The sequence below is a fragment of the Stegodyphus dumicola genome, chromosome 4 (assembly GCF_044657685.1).
Source record: "Stegodyphus dumicola isolate Sdum_Otavi_A_Nest chromosome 4, ASM4465768v1".
NCBI lineage: Eukaryota > Metazoa > Arthropoda > Arachnida > Araneae > Eresidae > Stegodyphus > Stegodyphus dumicola.
In genome coordinates this window covers 214,171,636-214,185,860 of record NC_140771.1, presented here as the reverse complement: position 1 = coordinate 214,185,860, position 14,225 = coordinate 214,171,636, and the positions used below count along the sequence as shown (strand labels likewise).

The 14,225-nt window shown below is 30.7% G+C and overlaps 1 protein-coding gene and 1 long non-coding RNA gene across 3 annotated transcripts in view; one reads left to right on the top strand and one right to left on the bottom strand.

Annotated features, from left to right (window-relative positions):
* LOC118189736 (alkaline phosphatase-like) overlaps positions 1-14,225 on the bottom strand; it is an 818,836-nt gene that overhangs the window by 757,558 nt on the left and 47,053 nt on the right. The gene's annotated exons all lie outside the window — the stretch shown is intronic.
* LOC118199869 (uncharacterized) overlaps positions 8,143-14,225 on the top strand; it is a 158,543-nt gene continuing 152,460 nt past the window's right edge. For both annotated transcript variants that reach the window (XR_004760002.2, XR_004760001.2), the window contains exons 1-2: positions 8,143-8,272; positions 12,244-12,347. This is a non-coding gene — a long non-coding RNA (uncharacterized LOC118199869). The remainder of the gene's footprint in view (positions 8,273-12,243; positions 12,348-14,225) is intronic.

Below are 14,225 nucleotides of genomic sequence, written 5' to 3'. Positions count from 1 at the left end.
GGAATTCTAAACGTATTAAATTCTAAACGTATTAAACGTATTAAATTCTAAACGTAAATAAATGTAAATCTAAATATTTACCTTCGAATTGGTAGAAGTTTAAGGCTGAACTCAGATTAAACTAATCGGATTATGCTCTACTTCTGTTATTGCTTTTAAAATATGTGTAATTTTGCTGTTGAACTGTATATGGCGTTAGTTCAAGAAACATAATGCTTAATAATAGAGCTAAAAAGACTAAAGAAATGGGTGAGTGTGACAGCGGATTGGTAGACCGAGAGGTCAGTAGGTAAACGAGACGCTGGTAGGCGAGAGTGTAAAAAACCTTAACAAATTCTTTTGGGCACCAGTTCTTTTAGATTGTTTTAAACTATACGTTGAAAATCTGATTTTAAAAATGTCTAAGCAGATATTTAGCTAATTAAATTGGTAAGAAGTAAGAACGTTCATCTACGTCATATATTATATCTATAATTTACCAACATAAAAAAGAAAAATATTTAACTTAAAACGTGTATCTTTATAATTACTAGATGCAAAGGTAAACAGCCTTTAAAATTAAAGTTCTAATTTTATAGTGATTATGTAAACACATTTCAATAAATAAAATGTTGTAAAAAGTAAAACTTATGTCTGAGTAATTTATAACTTGCTAATCAGTGTTCTCTCTTTTTTTTTATTCTAAATATTTAACCCTTACATTTGCTTGTTTGCTTAATAACGAGTAACATTTCAGTCTTAAATTTAATTATTTATCAATGTTTAATCAATTTCGAGCTTTAAAAATTCATAGCAGTCGTTCTTTTGTACAAATATCCTCTTGTCTAGAAATGAGCTTTAAATGATACCACTTTCATGCAAAAACAAACATTTTGCAGCCCAAATCTCCAAAAGTCAACATTTCTTTCATTATTCACAAGCGTTAAGACTCCCTTGGTGGTTAATTATGCACATAAATGAGACTCCATGAAATTCCATTGTCTTAAATTAAGATCAAAATTGTGTGTCTATTTTGAGTGTAAGAGCTGTTCGAGCGAGCTGACGGCCATCTTAATAAAACAGACGGGAAGAAAAAAAAGCTCATTTAAAAAAACAAAAGCTCAAAAAAATTAAAGTCGTTTTTTAATGCTTTTGCCTTTCTTATAAAAGAAACGATAACATTCTAAGCAACTCAAATGGTCTTAATGTAAACAGAATAAAAAGTTGATTTTTTTCATTTTCCTCCGATAATAGTGGGATTACATCTACTTACGCAAAAAAAGTATTTAATGCGTAATGGGAAAAAAATAAAGGAAAAACCTTGACTATGAGTGTTGATAATGTTTTACAAAGCTTTCTTCTATAATCTAATCCGAGAATATGCAGGAACTCCAGGGATTATTTTACAGAATTTTTGTATTTTCTCTTCTGGAATAAATGTAAATCTAAATATTTACCTTCGAATTGGTAGAAGTTTAAGGCTGAACTCAGATTAAACTAATCGGATTATGCTCTACTTCTGTTATTGTTAATCCTATTAAATGCTTGCAAAACATTATTAAATTAACACTTAAATTTATTAATCACTTAATTAACTGGAAAGATTCATACCTAAATATTTCTACTGTTAATTCAGTAAATTGTTTGCCAATCATTTAGAAATTTTGCAATGAAATATCAAAAAGGTATTTATGCTTATAACTACTGGAAGCATTTTAATGCATAATGTTTACCAAAATATTTCGAAGTTCCGAATATTAAAAATATTTTATAAGTAATCAGGTAAGCATAGAATCTCAATAGTTTAATCATTTACTCACAAAAATTAAATTAAAAGAAAATATTTTAGTAACAAAATTGCATAATAATACTATTTCATTATTATCAGTGTAAATCCAGGCGTGGACCGATATTCATTAATTTACATTTGCGTATTAGAATTATAAATACACTTCTCAGACAGAATATGATTCTCAGTAAATTTCTGCTACATTTGATGACATTTTGCCTATACGTGAATATTTTTATTGTCAAAAATTTGACATGGATATTGTAGTCTGAAGGTGGTATCGATAGCACAAGCCTTGCTACAGCAAAAGATTTTCAAATTTCTCTACACATGTTGTGACATTTAAGTTTAATTACCTGTTAAAAATTAATTTGTTCATCTTTCCTTTATGTCTAATTTCATCTTTATGTTGAGGTTTGGAAAGGCAAAAACATTGTAATAAATATAGCTTCCTGAGCTACTTGAACATTCGAACGCCTATTAAATCGAAGGTATTTTAGCCATATGTGTTTGGGAGCAAATATACTTCATGACAGTTATAATCTAAATCGTAAATTCTGGGCGCAGTTCCCAGCGTTTTCTGTTTGTTCCATATCCAACTAACAAAACTATTTCCGGCATAGTTAAGTCTTCTCAGAGAGAGGAGGAACTGAAAAAAATGCTTTCGATTCCGACGGAGTAGATATTAAGGATTTCGAACAGCTCCAAAGCTTTTGACTTGGGATATACTGCTTTAGCCATTTCAAGGCTGAATACAAAAGCAAAGATCCGAGAGAATTTATTGAAATCTCAACGCACCGAACTAATTTTCGAATTAATATGGCATTTATGACATATGACCGGAATGTTCTCAAATATGACATCCGCATTAAGTCCTCTCTGCCGCATTAAGTCGGCATTACGTCCTCTCTGCCAGTCTAGAATATATATGCAATACCATTCAGTTTCAATTTAAATCATATAGCTGTTGTCTAAGTACAAGACTAGTCATCTATCTACAGCAAAGCATTTTCAAATTCCTCTATGTATGTTGCGACATTAATTATCTGTTAAACATTTATTCTTCATCCTACCTTTATGACTCATTCCTTCACGTGCCCTCTCAGTCCAGAGGTTTATTTAAATTTTAAGGACAAATAGCGTAGTTTAAATTGAGAGGAATAACTGCAACCTCAATGACTTCTAATAGAGACGTCGTCCTGTTCTACCAACAGCTGATCTTGCCTTATATCAGAAGTCATTGTTCGATTAAGAATATTACAGAATATTAGACCAGGTTAATAAGTGTGTTTTAATTTTGGGTAAACTGTTAGAGTAGGCTAAGGTTATTTATAGTCTTAAGTAGGAATACTGGTATTGTGACGAGTTAATCTGTTGTCAGTTTCAGTTAGTGGCTGAAAGACAGAAAAATTACACTTTTTCTGCATTACTTTAGTTTGAAATGTTACAAGAACTAAAATGTAAAGAAATATCGTCATTGTTTTCCAAATTTAGCAGACTTTTTGTACTTCTTACAGAAATATCATTTAATCATTGATTTTAAAATAAACTTTGGGTAAAGGGAATCTTGCACTTATAAACTGAAGCTAGAAATTCTTACACCAATTAAAATAATCCTATTTTATGCAAAATTATATGTAATTGGTAATTGAAAAATGCTTCAAGTTATCTAGATCTTAATGCCTTCTTCTATTTTTGTTACCTCAAACAGTTTGGTTTAAATTATAGCAAGTTTCAAATTATCCTTAATTTAAGAACATTTTTATGTTACTTAAAATCTCATGGCAAACTTTATGTTGCCTAAAATACATTTGTAACTTAGATCTGAATCTGTATATTTCAAGTGACTTAAGAAAATTTTAGTTTATAATTCACCTTAAAAGCAATTCCTAAACTTCTTTAACACGACCTTTAGCTGCAACTAATTTCCTCTCTTGTTCCTGACCGAACATTTTATCTTCTATTGAAGATTCAAATTTGCAAGTCAAAGTGAAAGTTTCATCTCAAAATATGACATAAAATCTTTTGCTGTTTGTTTTAGAACGCTACTTTCATATTCACGGAGCGCGACCACTTCAGGACGATTGTAAAATATGCAGGACGACGTCAATTTACTTCTGTTCCTTCTTTTCCACTTGGAATGGCAGAAATGTTATAATACTTTCTTCATCATAGTTCATAAAGTTGCACGAATTCCGCATTATTAAAATACATTTGAGGTGATTTCTAGCGAACAAACGCGGAAAGTATTCTAAAAGAATCGTTAATGCCCCAGGATGGAGAAGACGTCATAAAATATTCCTTCTCGAGAAATCCTGAATGGAAACAAGCCCAGCCTTTTTATGTTTTAAAAGTCAGTGTAGTGTAGTCCTATTTTTGAAACGTTTCTCGTGCAGTTGTTTCAGTTTCTTTTCAGAGTGTTTCAGTGTAACTTTATGAAATTTCTGGCATTTCAGCTTAAAATGAATAAAAGCGTAAAATGCAACGTAAAAATTGAAAAGGTGATTGATTGTACTTTTACACTACTTAGCCAAAGGAATAATAAAGATTTAATCCAATTACATTTTCAAAGCTTCTTTTTTTTTTTTTTTTTTTTTTTTTGACATATGAAATAGTTTCTAAGTAACTAAGCTGATAGACATTAAAATCTAAATTTAAAGATGGAATCACTTCTTTATTTATAGTTTTAAACTATGAAATTCTAAAGGTATGAAAACGGAGGCCAGTATCATTTTTAGCGTATAAATTGAGTCTGAGAAGTGACTGAAACTATGAAATGATTAAAATAATAACTGAAAATTTTCAAATTTAAAAAAAAATCTGAAAGCTTTCAGATTTTATATTACGCCCAAAGGGTAGTTTTTTAAACGTTTTGTATGTTACCTTTATTTATAAATATCATGTTTTTCGCACTTGAACCACAAAATTCAAATCAGCAGCAACATCACAAAATATTTAAAAACAGTATATTTTTAGAATATCCGATACACAGTCTCGCGCGTTTGTTTGCTTGTTGTAATACAAATGTTTGTTTTCCCGTATTATGTTGTCATTGCTCGCTTTGAAATTGTTGAGTTTGTTAATCAAAAATTCGTTAAAGTTTGACGAAATCCGAAGTAGATAATAAAACAAATTCCACATTTGGGCCTCTAGATGCTCATATTCGAGTGGAAGTGCCGTTGTGTTTTCACATTTCAAGAAACAGACATACATTCATGCAGATTCTTCACTATCTGTGAACGGGAATTCAACAGAAGGTTTGAACATTCATCTGTATTCTATGAGAAAGAGGCCCATAAACACGTTGTTCCTTACATTAAGGGTTTAAACAGGCAAAGAAAATTTTGTAAAGAAAGGAAAAATTGTATGTAAATTCAGAAAAAAGTGTTTAAGGCTCTACGTGCTTGGATTTTATTACAAAACGGACCTTACTTTAAAAATAACTATCATGTTCTTTTCCATTGACTATGCTGAATGATATCCCAAGTTGTCACCTTGTGACTGGATAGTAGTTTCGATCAAAATGAGCGATGAGTCTATAAAATCTCAAATCTTCATTGGATTAGAACTTTCTTAATTGGTTAATGATATAACAAGATTGTACATAGACATCTGCTTTTTTCAAATAGAGAAAGTTTTAACAGTTATGACTTTTAGAAGTGTAACTAGAGTTTATTCATAAATATTTTGTTTTCTTACTTATATATCTATTGTTACTTGATTAACGCAGAGTCTTAGTTCTTTGATGGCGAGCTTTAAGCATCCGTTTAAAAAAGATTAAAAATTTGTACAGACTAATTAAGATTCTCTCATCTCACGCTGCTAGACGAAAATCTCATTGTATTACAATATAAGGCGCTCACTGCACCATACCATGGTACAAAGATATAGCCTCTATGTCACACATTATCTATAGTCATAGCTACTACACGTTTTTACCATGTTATTGTCTCTCATTAAATCAGACGTGGATTTCACTATGATGTCTGTCTGTGATAAGTACAATTGGAAGATGGTGCGACGCTAAAATTTCACCATTGATCGAATGGGTATAACAGTATAACGCTGACATATTCAGTCCCGTCCCACGAACGAGAACACCTGCAAAACTTCGCCTGATGCAGTGACAGACCAGCCAAAATTGCAACCTCTTATTCTATGTAGCGACAATCTCATGGTATCAGACATTCGCTTTTATCGCTTCACTCCTCAATATGTCAACCCAGAATATTATTCTATCACACATCAGAAGGCTATAATGGTGAAACCAGGCTTAATGCAGGGACAGAATAGTCAAAAATCACTGGTTACTCCATCAGGTTAAGATCTCTGTATATAACCCTTTCAAACTAATCACTATATCAATATAACTCACTGTATCACTTTTATAACTTCTCAATATACTAGACAAGAATCTCACGGTATCAGAGGCGTGCGGTGATGAAACATTGTCTGATGAAGTGAAACGTTAGCCAGAATAACAACTCCCTTCTATGCCACCTGAGGCTTTTAGAATTTCATTACATCGCAGTATCACTATATTACTGTCACTACTCCTGATTGTATCAAGCAGGGTTTGACCGTATCCAGCCTAGTCTGAATGGTCTGTACTGTAGACATTTATGACGGCGAAAGTTGAAAAATCTTTAAAATACTCAGTGTCAAATATAAACAAAGGGATTTTAATCTGATTTTAATCTTAAAAAGGCAAAGAAACATAATGTGCATCGGTTTTCTCGAAGAGATATCGCCGAATGCAGAAAACGCTGCAGAATTCTTTATGAGAAAAATTTATTCGGACAAAAATGGAAAAGTGTTGTCACAATAAAGGAATCTTGGGTGTGATTAAATGACTGCAATAAAAAGGAGATGCATTTATTATCATCAAAGAGAAGGGAAAAATCTTAAAACATGGTTCAAGGAATCTAAAGAACGTTTTTCCAGGGGATTAATGATTATTGCTTGCTTTTCATATAACGGCAAATTAAAAATAAAGAGAGTAGATAAAATTGTTAAAACCAACTCCACATATTATCGAAACCATATTTTATACCCAATTTACAAAAATGAAATACTATCTTTTTACACGCAGTGTGATCAATCAGTAGGACTTCATGGAGACAAAACAAACAGCAACACGTCAAAATCTACGGTTAATTTCCTGGAAAAAGTAGAGTACGAAACGGGTATCAAGACTATTTCACTCATATACATACTAAATCTCCTGATCTATCATTAATACATTTTTGCGCTTTTGAGCTTTTAAAAAGCGAGTTGTCTAACGGTGACCTATAACCTCGTTAGACACTAGAAAGCTGTTCGAGAGCAATGGGAAAAATACCTCTTTCGATACTATCATCTTTGAAATTACGGCTTTATCATCTTTGAAATTACGGTGTATAATGGTAGTGAAGAATAGCGGTTATCAAATAGAAAATTTAAAACATATGTAAAATATTTCTGCAATTACAATGAAAATCGTCTAAAAAAATGTGCGAACAGCCTGTAGTATAGATCAAGATATACCGAACGCAAAGCAAGTGAAGTTTCCTATATTTGGTTTGGTTAATCTTGGGTCGCCTTATGCAATATCTCCATACAATTTATCTGGTCAAAAATCAAATTGAAATTTCTGTAATTGTGTAAATGCATAAATGGCTTACAAAAAACCTACTAATTTAGATTTTAAGTAAAATTAAATATTTTATTATGTTGGTTTACAAAAGATCATTATGCATATTGAGGCAAACTGACAAAGACATTTCTTCACCAAGAAGCCCAGAATATACCGTGATTGCATTCTTGAACCTGTTCCTTGACAAAAAAGGGTCTTTTTACAGCCTCTTTTGCAATCTGTCCTATTGATCTGTACAAGATTTTGAATAAGATAACGTTAATCTAAACTTAAAGTTTGTGAATTTTAAATGTTAATTTTTTTTTCCAAAAAAGAGATAAAATAACATTTAAATAATCTCAAATGACATTTCAAACTTTGTGAAACAAAATTTCAGTATATGTAGTCCATCAGTTTGAACTGAAAACAAGCAACAAAACGTTAGATGTTATTCTCACTGAAATCCATTTGTTTAATTTTTTAGCAGCTTTATTTTTCTTTTCTAGATCCGTCAAAGAGTCAATTAAACAAATTATTTTAAAAGGTAGTAATTATTTCTTTTCATATGGGCTACCTTTCCCAAATTTATCTCCTGAGCCTAGAGGGAATTTTTTCTTCCTTTTTTTATGTCAGACAATTTTATTCAGCTCGTGGCTTTTTAACAAGGTTTCTTAATTAAATTTTTCCGGCAGATGTCGTTGCTGCCACTCACTACTTTGACTGCGTAGTAATTCTGTGAATTGGCTCAAGCCCAGCAGGCAAAACCATGTTCTTCTTCAAAACTATTTTTAAAGTAAAATTGTAGCGTAAGTGTGAAAGGAAAAAATTCGAAGGAGAAGTATGAAAGGTGTCACCATGGAAGAATGGAAAAGATATGAAAAATTGCGAAGGTGAGGAATTTCATTAGAATCTTGATTAATATTGAGAAACTACAGTATTACTTTACATGTAACATTCAGATATTTCTTACCATAGCGACGTGAAAGTTTTAAATAATATATAAATTTCATCGTAATAAAAATATAGTGACAAAAAAAAAAGATAATGCCGCATAGGAATTTTGTATCAGTTATATGTGGTACAAAGGATAATAAAGTTTACAGGCTCTATTGTGTTCTTTATTATAGCAAAATATTTACAGGCTGTCAATCCTTAGGTAGAATGCCCTTCACAGGGATTTATGGAAGGAAACTCATGACAGGATTTTTGGCGAAAAAATGAGGGCGAAAATTAGCAGTTTCAGAGTTTTTAATTAATATCTCTACTTTTAGCTTTTTTTTAATAGTCGACGTCGATCTTTTTCAGGACACAGAAAAAAGTTGTAGAAAGTCTGTTGACGATAGCTATAGGAGTGACTGACTTAATCGCGAACAAACAAATACACAAAGAGACATTCTTCTTTATTATATAAAGACTGGGTGCAATACGACTAACGGACTGACTACACCAAACCAGCAAATAATGTATATAATTGAAGAAAAGCTCTTTTTGTCAGAAGCATTTTGTTTTCACTTCTTTTAGCTCTCTTTTATACTTTATTCATAAGCTTAGGAGGAAAAGCAGTTGATATTTTCCATGGTTTCATTTGTAATCCCCAAAATAGAAGTGAAATGGCATTCAGAAAAGAGCACTCTTTTGCCGATTTTATGACATAGGGCATTCTTTACAATAACTTCAAAAATTAAACCGAATTTTATGCATGCAAATATCACTATTTCCTTGCGCCCGAGTTTATTGCTGCTTTTCCTTTCTGCACAGTTTGTTTGTCAAAATAAATTCAAATCATAAATTAATTCTACTTCTTAATAGATGGTGTTATATCGACTGATTTAATGACACTTTTAAGATCAATTCTATATTATTTCGTGAGTCTAGATAAATCAAAGATTTATTAGTCCAAAGGTGTGGTAGCCCAGAAGGGCTATTAGTCTTAAATGAGCATTTTGTGGTGTTTCACTATAAATGACGAATAGCTTTTTAAATTGTTGCCACCCGATATTATTATTATATTTAAAGAAACGAAATAATGAAGAATCTGCATGAATGTATGTATGTTTCTTGCATTGTGAAAACACGATAGTGCCTATACCCATGAAATTCTGAATAACGTAATCCTCCACCCGGGTATGGACACCTGACAGCCAATTTTGGAATTTGTTTTATTACTTATTTCATATTTTTAAAACTTTAAAGAATTTCTGATTAACATACTTAACGATTTGAAAGCGAGCAATGGCAACACTGTAAGGGAAAATAAAATTTTATCTCCAGCGCGCGAGACTATGTATCGAAAATTGTAAAGGTATGCTGTTTTTAAATATTTTGTGGTATTACTGTTGACCTGAATTTTATTTGGTTTAAGTGGGAAGAACATGATATTTAATAAGTAAAGTTAACACACAGAGCGTTGAAAAAACTACCCTTTGTGCGTAATATAAAATCTGAAAGCTTTCAGCTTATTTTAGATTTATCCAATGGTAAAAAAATGGATAAAAATCAGTTGAACTTCTCAATAAGGTCAATAAGAACTTGTCAATAAGGTCAATAAGGTATTTTTTCTCGAACACAATTTTGTTCATACATAAAGAATTCGGGAAGAGTTGAAAGTGTTTTAAACTGTATCAGAACCTGCTTCTTTTCTCCAATGGAGTACCTTTCCCCTCCCGCTTAAACTCTTTTCTCTAGCAATGAAAAACCTGGATAAGCTTAAGATTTAAATTAGTGAATAAGACGGGCTTCCGAATATTCATACGATAAAAATGACCCATGAAAATTTAATTGCGGTATTTTTCATTTAATTTTATTTTGCAGTTTACATTTCGCACATATTTAATAAACTTTATTTCAGAGAACAAACAGCGAATTAGAAAAGGAAAAAAAATCTTACGCTATGTTCCACGAGCACCCAGTTTAATTTACATTAATGAAACCTTCGAAGCGATATCCCATTCAATATTTTCTCTTATAATTGGATTTTTTCCAATGCATGCTATTTAATTTTCCGAAAGATAAATTTTAGTAATCATTTCATCGAATACGAGATACAAACTGCTTTATTTCTTGCTTTACGTTTAGCGATTCAGTTACAGATGCATATCCCTTGATAATAACACTTCGAAATAAATTAATTTTGTTAAGCAGATGTTTAACAGATTTAAACTATTAACAAGCATATTTCATTTATTGATACAGTAGTATTCAAATATGAATTATTATAAAACTGAATTATTTTTACGACTACTCTATACTGCATGGAATAATTTTAAGTGTAATATAATTCACAGATATGCGTAAAAATAACTCATTAGAATTAAAAATAAAAGTGGAAAGCTCTTAATAATTTTATGCCTTCCTGTTAAGTACATAACGGTTTTGAATTTATTTGTGCATCCAGTGAATATTAACACATTATACTTAGCAATGAAATATTCCTCGAATTAAACTTTTTAAAATATTATATAATTATATGTAAGATACATTCAAATTGCAATAAATTATCTTTATTAAATTAATATCTAATTGATTTCAATATGTATAAATTCCTTTTTATTAAAAATTAGAAATTCGTCATTTGATATCAAAGATTTTTCTGGAAATTCATATATAGTTATGAAAGATTTGCCTAATACCAATTTGCATATCTGGCCAATGTAATATATGTCTATATTTTATCTTTAATTTGGGCGAAATGAATTCTTTAGCGTATCTCATGTAGTGTTTCACTCATGAGCGGCCAAAAATACATAAAACAGCTAAACACTAGTAATGTCCTAGAATAAATTTCGAAGAAGGGGCATATGGTTGTATGGAGATTTCGTGATTTTTCTCATGCATAGAGTGAATAACAGCATGTTTGCATTAAAATACTTTCCATGAAGTCATCCTTACTCTTAATATTCCTGAAAGCATAATAATAATCCCTTGTGATATTTCCAGCTACATGCCATACTTCCCAACCATAAATCCTTTCCGGGAAACTTCAAATTATTTCTTCTTTTCCAAGGTTTTTTTTATAAGCTATTTCTCTGCATGCTTTCGTGGTGTAGTGGTCAGCACACTTGGAGCGTATTCGAGAGGTTCGAGTTCCGGCGAGGGCACTGCTTATTTTTTCATGACTCCTGCTTTTAAAAAATACTTAATGTCACTACAACTTCTGAAATTCAAGCTGATACTTTATCAATAATCTGAAGTCCTATTTTCATTCATATTTTATTAGAGCAAACTTAATTCATAAAAATTTAATTTGTGAATACTTCTGTATGTTATTTTTATTTTTAATGGAATAGTTTTTATTTTTTTTTCCTTATTGGTGAATACAATTCTGAGTTTTGATAGTTTAAACTAGTAAAATAATATTCGGCACTTACTTTTATTTTTAAAATGCAAAAAGAAAACGTTTTATTTGTATTTCTAAGAGTTTTTGTAATATATATGACACAGAATATTTTTTCTGTATGAATCTCTAAATTTCCGTTGAAAAACTAGCTTCAGAATTAATTACGTAGTGTTTTCACAAAATGAGGAAACGATGTAATTTTACTTTTATGAGACGTAAAGAAATCAGTGAACATCAAATGTATATCAAGGAAAATTAGTTCCAAGATTTTATGCATCTTGAAGATTCTAAGATGAATAAACATTAAGAATGACTACTTATAAGCATTTTCATGTCCAAGGAGTGACATCACGGAAAGTTTAATTCGTGTTCTTGTGCAGACACCGTGGAAGCACATTTCGATTATACGGCTCCGACAACAAATTTTAAATTCTTTGAACATAAATTGATTCTCTTCGTACTAGAAAAACGTTACTCTTGCAGATGCTTTTTATCTTACTATTCCACTTTTCTCTCTTTTCCAAGGACGTTCTGCAGAGAAAATCAAGGTAACAGAAGAAACATTCTAAAAATGTTCCTAGGAATGTTCGAAGCGTTGGTGAAAGTGTGAGTGTTCTGAGATTTTTTTCGTAAGTAGCTCAGCATTTTACATTTCAAACAGAACTTGCTGTAGAAGCATTTTCTGTAAACTTTTCAAACATATGTGAATTTGCAAACATTTCTATTATATTATAATTCATTTGTTATCAATAAATAGCGTACTTGTGAGATGCAGGGTAAATTGAAATCCACGTTTATGATATTACGAGTATTTGCCGTATTGTCTGTCTAAATAAAAATCTAAAAAATTTAATATGCTTCAAGGGCTTAATATTATAAAATCCTAATATAGCGTTTATTAATCCTAATAATTCAGTTGACTGTTTAGATACAGTGTTTAGATACAAAAACCATTGGGTCCCATAATAAAATAAAGATCGCGCAACAAGAGCAATAAAGTATTATAATCAGCGATGACAATAACAGCATCTACTACGTTGTCGCAATCATAGGTCTTTTTAAGTTTTGAAAAATAGAGTGAAATTCTTATAAGAACAAAATCGTCGTATCATTTCTAAGCAGAATATATTATCTTTAAAAAGACCTAAGATAAGTTTTTAAAATAAATAAATATTCTAAGAATAAATAAATATATTTTTAAGAATAAATAAATATATTTCTAAGAATAAATAAATATATTCTAAAATTCAGTTGTAAGAATAAATAAATGTATTTCAGATAGTAAGCTGTATATTTTAACCATGCAGGTTTTCGTGTCAACGTAGTTGTTTGTACTATAGGCAACGAAGTATTTTTATTTTAGTTTTTGAGGTAGGATAATAAAGAAAATAATACATTTTACGAAGCTCCTACTGCAAAAATTAAATTTGATGTTTCTGCATTCTGAAAATTGTTGTCCTTCCTCCAGTTTAAAAAACATAATAAAACAGGTTCTAAGGTATTTGGAGATCTAGATAAACCACTGAATATATTGAAATAAAACACACACAAAAAATCTGAAATGTTTCAGATTTTACATTACGTCCAAAGGGGCGTTTTTTAACGTTTTATGTGTTACCTTTATTTATTAAATATCATGTTCTTCGCACTTATACCATAAAATTTAGTTCAATAGCAATGTCGCAAGATAATTTAAAAATGAGCATCTCTTTAGAATTTCCGATACACAGTTCGACGCGCTGATGATAAAAAGGTTTTTTTCCCCCGTAGAGTGTTGTCATTGCTCGATTTAAATCGTTGAGTTTGTTACTCAAAAATTCGTTAAATTTTCCCAAAATACGAAATCGATCATAAAACAAATTCCAAATTTCAAATTTGGCATTTCAGATGCCCATATAAGCAGTAGGATTACATCATTCAAAATTCAATGGCTGTATGTACCGTTATTTTATCACAATGCGATAAATATGCATACATTTATGCAGATTTTTCGTTATTTAATTTCTTCAAATATAATGCAGGACACTCTAACATTTGGTGGCAACAGTTTGAAAAGTGAAACGGACATTTACAGTGAACCAACGCAAAATCGCAAAACGAAAACAATAGTCCTTCAGGGACTCAAATCCCTTTGGACTAAAACAGGAAAATTATGATGGCATATTTCGTTACGGATTCTAAGTTACTGTGTAAGAAAAATCTTAAATTAACAAAATTTTAAAGCAATTTATTAAACTACATTTAAAAAAATATCTATGTTACAGCCACTTCTTACCAATATGTAGACTGCGAAAAAAAAAACGTGGGATATTTCTGTATCTCCCCGTTCTACTGGTCCGATTCACAAAATTCAAATTGCGTTTTTCATGTCTTGAAAGCGTGACTTAGGATATATATTAGATTCTTACATAGCATTATTCTAACATAAGTATTTTCGCACAAAATCGGACTTTCTTTGAAATAACATATATTTTTTTCCGTATTTCGATTCTACGACTCAAATTACT